The sequence below is a fragment of the Caretta caretta genome, chromosome 8 (genome assembly GCF_965140235.1).
Source record: "Caretta caretta isolate rCarCar2 chromosome 8, rCarCar1.hap1, whole genome shotgun sequence".
In the NCBI taxonomy this organism is placed as follows: Eukaryota; Metazoa; Chordata; order Testudines; family Cheloniidae; genus Caretta; species Caretta caretta.
Window position 1 is genome coordinate 16,008,591 of NC_134213.1, and position 9,723 is coordinate 16,018,313.

The window sequence follows — 9,723 nt, forward strand, 5'->3', positions numbered from 1 at the left end:
TACAATATCAAATGCTTCTGCATTTCAACTCAGGAACATTTTATTCTTTATAGCCATGACGACATCCAAATTGGTATCCTTCTGATATAAGCTACAAAAGTGGCATTTACATCTAACGAAACAAAAGACTAGTATACTAAAGATATTTTTGTGTTTATGTTGAGGATAGTTGCAAGCACATATTCCTGCACCAGATAGGACTATACTTCTGAAACAAATCCACATGAACAACAAACAACAGTCTGAAATTAGGTGGCTGAGAGCTGTTACTGTAGGAAGGACAAGAAATCTGACAATAACAAATCTGAAGACTTTTCCCATATCCTTCAACCAGTTTTTCTCCATCTGGCACATTCGACTAGTCCTGATGGGAGCTGGCAAAACAGCATGGCCAGGAAAGCGACATGACTTAAGATCCACCCTTCTCTCCCTGATGCAAACCACCTTCTTCTGTCACAGGTGGCTTCTTGAAAGGCACCCACATTCCCTCCATGTTTTGTCTCAATACAGGCAGCAGCAGGAACAGCTCATATATATCTGCTGGCCAGCTCAGGCAGCTACCTAATGGTCACCCTCAATTTCATGTCTGCTCACAACACTCAAGTTCAATCATGGGTGTCACCAGTTGATACTTCTGCACCCACCATGAGCAGCATGGAGCCTTCTGTTGAGCTGAAACAATGGGGAGGAGAAGAGTAGCAAACCAAAGTTAATGTAAGAAACAAAACAGAAAAAAAGATGACAAGCAAGAAAAGGGCAGAAAGGGATGTTGGGGGAAGATTGTGGCAACTGTTCTGGAGCCATGGCACAAGACAATGTGGTGACAGGGGAGCTGCCATCCAAACTAACACAGAAGTGTTGGGAATCATTGCTTCAGTCCCTAAGCTGCAGGCCACATGTCACTGATCACCTCTGATATAGTCAAGAAACAGCAACTACAGCTCTAGAAGAAAGCCAGAGCACCCTGGCAAGCAGCCACTAGTCAGAGAAAAAAAAGGAACTAAGTAATACAACACTTGCTAATGTTTAACCATTCAAGAAGTTTAGAGACTTCCATTGCAACATTGTTATTTACAAACATCTGAATAAAACAAATATTATGACTTAAGTAGCTCCAAAATGTAGCAAGATTTTCCTCATCATTCAGCTATTTCATCAACTATGATTTATGACTGTTCTGGTTCCGTGGATTTTTTTTTTAAATAAAATTTCTGTTCCATATTTGTCAGACAGTTTACAAAATGCTGTTTAGGTCATTTACCACAGTCTGAGGATATACATTTAGAAGCAGAAATATCTGGATCTTGAAAGCAACTGTGCCAAGACACGCTGATTTACAGACAAATATAAAATACTAATAGTGTACCTTTAAAAAAAAAATTGTCTGAAGTTCTATTAACTATTGATCCAAGATCACTGTAACCGGAAAAGAATTCACGGAAAATACAGTACTCAAAAAATTGCACTTTATTTTGTACATCTAACAGCACTCTGTAGTCAGTTACACTGTTTCCCCTTTACAATCAGATTCCCTGTTGCAACCTTTTAAGATATAGAACAAAGTGACTAAACTAAACTGGCAAAAGGATTGAGGGACACTAACAGCATCTGAAATGCTACTTTTAATTCTAGATTGGACATTGTCTATCCTTTTAAGACTGGTCGTAACTATTCAAAATAAGCAGTAACAATGAATTTGCACTTCTATGTTAAATGTTACAGGCATGTTGCACAGTGACCAGAAAAGAAATCCTAATATTAAAAAGCGTTGATATATTTAAAGCCTAATAGGGTAATAAAATGCAGCAATAGCAAGAATGAAAGTCAAATGAAGTAGTATTATTATACAAGTCATTCCACAGATCCCAGTTAAAATAATATGCTGAAAGTTGGCCACCCACAAAAATAATAGTATACTGTTAGACACCAGCAGGGTGCAATATATGGCACCCATGGCAGCATCATGACTTTAAAAAAAAAAATGTTTCTCATTGGAGAAAAGTCTATAAGGTGACAAATCAGGCAGTTAACTCCACCAATTCACTTGACTACGCCCTATTTCACAATAACTCCTTTGGGCTGGCACTCCATTACTGTTCAGAAACATTAGAGGGAGAAAACTGGAGAACTCATCCATAGTGGGGAGGAGTTCAACTACTAGAGGAGAAAATATAAATTAAAAAACAGAACTGGAAATTTGGACAATCCTATTTCACTTCAAATACTAACATGCTATATAAGGGCCTGATCGGCTCCTACTGAGGTAAACAGGAGGTTTAACTGACATGATGGAAGCAAGACAATGCACATCATCATGTGAATGTTTCCGTCAGATATTTTCATAATAAATCAAGAGACTGAAAGATACAGTAGTTAACAAAGGAGGTGAGCCTAGGAAATTTAAAGGTCCCACACTTCTTGCGTCTAGCACCTAACCAACCAATAGATCTTATGAACACACAGTGTATTCAGTTATTTTGGACTGGCTACAAAGCACTGCTACTTTATTACCCTTAAATTTAGTATATTGGCTCAAAACTGTATGTTAAATTAGTCATCTTTTCGTTCCTATAAATGAATGAATATAAGAACTGAAAATGTAACCATTTGTGTTATAGTTATTAAAACATTTTGTTAACAGAAAAGGAAGAATATTGCCCTGACTTAAAGGCTTGTTTAAGTTGTTGTACCCTGTTTAGCCAAAGGGCAATTCAATTATCACCAAGTGGCTTTGAACAACAAACATCACCTACTGGTTCAGAAGGAAGATTTGATTGTGGCTCAGCTAATAAGCCAGAAACTCTGACTTCCTCCTACCCCACCCATTACCACACACACAAAAACTGCTTAACATGAACGAAACCACAGACTAGGCCTCCCCACCACTCCTCTGCCTGATCCATCCCTAGAACTGCTCAGTGCCTAAAACACACAGCAAAGTGCAAGGAACAAAGCACTGACGTCAATTACTGGAGGATTAAATCTAACAGCTAGGAGAGGAAGAGGAGGCGGCCTCATTAGCAAAACCACCACCAAGAAAAACCTAACAACCTATAACCACATTTACCAAGAACCATGTAAGTTTTATTTTCTCGAAAAGAGGGAATGCCAGCACATCTCAGTAGAGATTATGTGTATGGATACACATCCACCCACCCGTGAGTGTTGGGGGAGGGAGGGGGGGGTTGCTCATCTCCATGTATTAATCTAGGGATAGAGGCTGATGCCTCTTTTAGCAGGTCACATCTGACATGAAAGAAGCCATCCAGAGCTGCATGGGACGGAGAGTGAGGAAGGCAAGGAGTGGGTGGAAGTTTACAAAGAGACCAAGAGGAGGCACCGAGGCACGGTCCAGGAGGGAGAGGTTACTAATACTGAAGGGGCAGCAGAAAGAGTTTCAAGCCCGGGGGGAGAGAGAAGGTAGTTGGAAAAGGCGGGGGCGGGGAAAAGGATAAAGAATAAGCGAGAACAGATACAGGGAACTGGATCTTTCCCGCCCCCGAGACGCCATGGCCCCTCAGGGAATTCCGGGACACTCTTACCCAGCCCATGCTCGGGGCCGGAGGGGAGGCAGATGTCCCCCCTCCCTCCGCCAAAGCCCGGGTACCTCCCGAGGAAGAGGACACAGCCCACCGCCAGAGAACGGGCCTTGTCCAGACAAACACCCGGGAGCCCCCACCTCCAGCCCCAGGGAGCGAGACCGAGCCGGAGCGGCCCCGCACCGCCCCCCTCCCCTTACCTCCGTTCGCTGCTCCGCTAGGCCCGGACCATTTCCCGGCTGCCGCCACCGGCCCGTCGGGCGGGAGACGAGGAGGCCCAAAGGGGACTGAGGAGCCGCCACTGAGTCAGCGACAGCCAGGGGGAGAAGGGGAGTCAGGCCCCGGGGGACGGGAGCGGAGAGGGCAGGGCCCGGAGCCGGGCACAAAGACCAGGCCCAAGGAGCGGGCTCGGGCCCCGGGGGGAGGGAAGGCAGGACCCAGAGGGGCGGGGGGAGCTCCGGGAGCGGGTCACAGGCGGGGGGGGACGGGGGCGGCGGCGGCGGCTCCCCGGGGGTCCCGCCGCTCCATTGCGGGCTGGGCTGGGCGTGCGGCTGGGTCCCGGTGCGGCCCGGCAGGGTCGGGTCCTGCTGGCTGGCTCCTCAGAACAGTGACTCCGGCCCAGCTCCTCCCGCAGCCGGGCATTCGGATTACCCAGCAGACATCGCGCTCGCACAGCCCCCGCCGCCGGCCACGTGACCCCCAGGCACGGCCTGGGGAACCCGGCACGTGACCCGGGCGAAGGCAACAGAGACAAGCCCCGCCTCCTCAGGGGAAGGCGCCGGATCCCGCCATGTGATAGGGGCAGAGCGAAGGGGCGGAGCTTAGGCTCCCCCTGCCGGAGAAGAGGTGCCTACTTGATGTGCTGCAACTCTCAGGTGCAGTTACCAAGATTCAGCACCTAAACATTTGAGGCTGTCCAGGTAGGGTGACCAGATGTCCCGATTTTATTGGGACAGTCCCACTTTTTGGAGCTTTTTCTTACATAAGCACCTGTTGGCTCCCACCCCCGTCCGGATTTTTCACACTTGCTATCTGGTCACCTTATGTCCAGGCTTGGCTGCTGCCCATCCAGAACACTTAGTGCCCCTCTCCATCAGATGCCAGGCGATGCAAAATGGCAGAACGCACTGCCCCGCACCCTGAACTCTACTCCTGGCACTGGTAGGAGCCACCACTGATTGCCTCTATGTTTCAGCCAGGGCCGCCCTACTGTAAGCACTAAATAAACCAGTCATTTTATGGGGTGTATCCCCCACAATTGCATCCTCTCCGTCAACTATATGTTCTATACTGACTAATGCAGGGATTAGAAAGCAGGTGATGTTCCAGAGGGGAATTGTTAGGGTTGGTTAACGGCTGGCCGTGGTTTGTGCAGAGTGGATGAAGTGATCAAGGACAGGACAGATACTGTACATAGCTGCCATTCATACATACCACCCTAAATGCAACTCCTGCTTTCCTGAGGACAGTCTGACAGTTTTTCCTACTCTACCTATGTGCTGCAACCTCACAGAACTATATAGCCTCTGTAAGCATAGGGTGTTACATCAGTCAGGGAAGGTTGGGGCATCACTCAATGGGACACAGTTAAGGTTAAGGGCAGGGCTGATGCATACATCTCTCTATATTTAGTGGATTTTAGTGGTTTAAGTATCAGTGAACTTGATATTGTAGAAGAGGAGGAAGCAGTGCTAGTCAACCTTGACTCTACTTTAGTGAAGTTTTTGGGCAGTGAATAGATGGCAATGTTAAACTGAAAAGTTAACAGGACATTAGGAATTTGTCAACATCTGTGAGATGTATTTCCTGGTCTGATGCCTGAGATTAGACTTGAGATACACATGTGGCTGAAAGATAACTTGTGACAAGTATATCAGCTTTTGTTGGCTTTGTTCCTTTCTTTGGTTTCTTCCTTTGATCTTTATGCAATAATTAATTACCAAAACTGTAGTTAATAGTTTGAAGGAAGGACTCCCCCCATTATTTCTCAAAAGTTTACATATAGTTTTAGACTCCTTTTCCATACTTACATATGAACAAATTTAACTTCAAAATAAGATTAACAGATCTCAAAATGCTTTAACTAAAAGTCACTAGAGGACCAGCTCATTATCACTTATGTTATCCGAGACAAGAGAAGTAGGAACCTTGACAGTGTTTTCTAGGAAGATGCATTTGAGATTAACCCCCCAAAATACTGTCTTTTCACATTTCCAACATTTGTACAGATTATCATGCTACTAAAGGATTACTGAATTCTGTCTGAGGTAATAAAAGGATGACAGCATGTCAGTGAAATATGGTGTCAGGTAGCAGATGGTTGTGTATTTGTGTTCATCCTTCAGACTATATATTCACCTTGTCCTAACTAGTATTGTTTCACCAGGTGGTGAAAAGTGCTGATTTACAACCCTCAAGCATGAAGTCCTCTAGCTACAAAACATGCACAACACAGGCAATGACAGCACAATCTCTCTCACACACACTCTACCCACCTGGAGGAAACCCGTAGTACCACTGAAAGTATCATATATAGAGGTGAGAAGGTAGGTCATTGTCCCTGTTACATTCAAGTTTTGGCTTCTCCAGTGAGACTTTCTAGTCTTGATGTGGACAGTTGTCAACTAGGTTCTGTGGATCAAGAACTGGGTGAAGTAGTCATTTAACACATCAGTGAAAACATGGATCCAAAACCCCCTCCCCTTCACCATCCTCACCATTCATACTCAATTTCCATACCCACATGTGCAGGAGTACTTCAAGTCCGCCAACCCAGGATGAATTTCATCTAGGAGGCATATGGCACAAGAGAAAAGTCATTAAGATAGCCTCTGCTCTGGACTTCTTTCCATTTAAAATCTCAAATATAATATTAAACTTATTTTTGGCATATGTTCACAGGGTGTTGCTTATAGCATTATTCCTATACTTGCCAGTTCAGACCTTGAGTGAATTCATGGCAGCAGCATAATCTAGGTACACAAATCACTTTAGCATCTGAGCATCTGTCCCTTTGAAAGACTGTAGGCATCAGATTTAAAGAGAGGCTTTTTTTCTTCATCTAGTAATTCTGTCCTTGTAATCCTGACCCATCTACAACTGCTTTCTGATTTTATACAGCTGTGTACTACTCAGATGAGGTCCTACTGTTTAAATATTTATACTTAGAATGTTACATTGTTGAACGCACAGAAAAGGATGGACCCTCTTCTTATTGGGACCGTTAATCACACTATGTTTGTAAACCACGTTAAGATCGTCTCATGAAAGGCACTAGAAAAAGCCAATCAATCATCATCAATGCATGAATTACCAGTGCTAATTTGAGTATTTGCTGTAAAAATGCTGCTTTTGGACTACCCATATTCCTTTGTGTAATCTGTTTTAAAGGTGTTTTTCTGTATTTCTTTTTTTCCCCCCAATTCAGCTAATGAAGTATTTTGTTCCTGTGACATTTTATTCCATGCATATTAAAACAAATCCATCTAGAATTTCACACAGTTGTTGCTACTCTGGACATCAGGGCGACTCAGAATTTTATGGCACCAGGAGAGATAGAATTCATTTCTCCTGCTGCAAAAGCACAGGCCCCCTACTCCTTGAGCTAAAGGACAAACACCGTTGGGAGGTAGGCACACAGCTGTGCACGTCTGATTCCACCCAACAGGGAACAAAAGCGCAGATACATACTAGCCAGCTAATTACAGTACTTTAAAACAGCAGTCTTTATTTAGACACTAGGTGGTTAGGTCTACACCCCCTGCACAGAAGGTAACTGTGGCCTGCAGGAGCTTCTGCACTAGTCTGGCATAAACAAAACAGCTAACTTATAATTAAAAGGAGGTGTACATTAGCCACAGTGATTCCTGCAATGTGAAGGCTCTGAAGCATCTTTACTACTGCTCAATATCCCAGGGGAGGATTCAATCTCTGTTCCAGTTCATAAAAATCCCCCCTTCACAACCCAACAATTATGGTTGTCTGTATGGATCCTGAATTTTCTTTTCTTCCTTCGCATTCATGGTAAGGTTGGTTATATGGCTACAGGGATTTTTTTAAACAGACATACATAGCATTTGTACTTAGGCTCAACATTTACACTTTGTGTGGATTTACCAGTAGTGTGTCCTCCTAATACAGATTGCAAGTAGAGGCTCTTTCAGAGTCCTCTTCCTTACTGCATAAGGTCTTACATTTTAAACAGTCACTAGTCCTGCTTTTTGTTTATTTTTAAAATATATTGAAGCAGAGTTCCGGGCCTTTGACTTCATGTCAGTGAGATTAAGACCTCCGCCAATGAGTATGATCCGATATTTATTTCTTCATTTAAAAATAAAGCAACAGGTGCCCCTCCAGTGTTCCAGTGGCAGCAGTCCAGCGCAATAGTATTTTTCAGTAAATGTTATCTTAAGCTCCAGAATCTAACTTTTCATTTAAAATTAAATTATGTCTCTATCCTGTACTGTTGCAAAGACCCCTCAAATTGTGAGCAGAGTGTAAAAAGATAAGAACATCTGCTCAAGTCTACTGCCAGCCTGACACAATAACTGTGAGACATGTGAACTGCATTTCAACAGGGTATTGAATCTGAGACTGTATTATAATTTAAATATCAACTTTATTCAAAAATACTATCAAGGAGGAAACAATATCCTAATTGCCTGAAAATTTTGTAACAGCTATAGTTAAATGTAATCTTGCAGGTTCCTATAACTTAAAAGTGCTTGCAAAAAAAAGAAATCTCTTTTTGCAGTTTATTTACTTTGTGCATTTAACAGCACTTTGTGTATACACAGTTTCTTCTTTGATGAAAATACCGTTATAAACATCAACAGAGGAGCAGAAAAAAAAAATGGAAGCATTTTTAAATTTGCAGTCCTTGATTTTTTATTTTTTTTTAAAGTTTCCACTTTGACAGAATACCCCTTTTAAATCCTTCATTTTTCAAAAAATCAAGTTGATTATTTTACTGTTGATCAAACCATACAAAAAAGTTGAGGGTAAATTAACTTATGAAGATCTGCACAAGCAGCTTTCAGTGGCATCTCAAGTGAGAGGAGAACAGGGCTTGGGAGAATATCTTTTTTGTATAAACTCAGTTTGACCCATTGAGGGTAGGATGTTCAGTATCATTTCTTTTTAAAGTGAAGAATTAAATTAGAAAAAAGAAAAGGAGACTAAGGTGCCACAAGTGCTCCTTTTCTTTTTGCGGATACAGACTAACATGGCTGCTACTCTAAAACCTTCTTAAAGTAGAGAAAGTCCTATATATTAGTGAAAATCCTATCTACAAATCCATCTCACATACAGCCCTCTTACGTGCCCTCAGTTAGGGCATCAAAAACCTACGTCCAGCTCTCACAAATGTTTGATTTAATAAAACTCCAAACTAGAAAATCAAGTTGCCTGTGCCTTTTGTTTTTCCATCCCATCAGCAATGTTTCCCCTTGAAATATGACACTTCTCCTGAGGCCATTCTTCCACTAGACTGCATCAATTGCTTCAGTTCAATTAGCAATGGCAGTTTTACTTGTAATGGGGAGGCATTAAATTGAGCCTGTTTAAAGCAGCACAGGTCTCAATAACTACTGAGTAAATGTAACAATTTCTAGCCAGTAATCTTTGTAAATTAATTATAATTTGTGCCTAATTTAGAGCTTTGGAAGATGGTGATTAAAGAAATACCTTTCCTTGCAGAATCAAAGTGAAATAAAATATCCTTTTAAGAGCAAATCAGGACTTGAGCTAGTAAGAATTGGATGGCTGAAAGCTCTGGTCAGGCTGGTGGGTTTTGCCCTGTAAGATAAAAACGGCTGAGGATAAATAAAACAGAATGGAGCATGGATTTAAAATTAAGCAGAAATATCACATCTGAGAGCAAGTGATCTAAAATAAATAAATTTAATTAACTACATAAAAAGCTACTATGTTTTTGGCTATAAAATATTGGAAGGAGTTCCTTTCATGGCCTACCACTTAATCACTACTGAATGATATAAAGTATCCCGTGAAATAGCATACTGTCTCCTTAGACCTCCCAGCTCAGGGACCAATAGACCAGAAGTTAAACATAGGTTTCCTTAATCTCTTTAGCAGTTGTATTGTTTTGTCTTATCTCCTGCAGACAGCTTCTTGGATTGGCAAGTGTGCCCATTTTCTCAAGTTATTTTCCCCAATCTCCACC

At 42.5% G+C, this 9,723-nt stretch overlaps 1 protein-coding gene across 5 annotated transcripts in view; it reads right to left on the bottom strand.

Annotated features, from left to right (window-relative positions):
- AFF4 (ALF transcription elongation factor 4) overlaps positions 1 to 4,201 on the bottom strand; it is a 78,084-nt gene extending 73,883 nt beyond the window's left edge. For all 5 annotated transcript variants that reach the window (XM_075131309.1, XM_075131312.1, XM_075131310.1 and 2 more), the window contains exon 1: positions 3,740 to 4,201. The gene's annotated coding sequence lies outside the window, so the exon portion shown is untranslated. The remainder of the gene's footprint in view (positions 1 to 3,739) is intronic.
- Between the last annotated feature and the right edge of the window lie 5,522 nt (positions 4,202 to 9,723).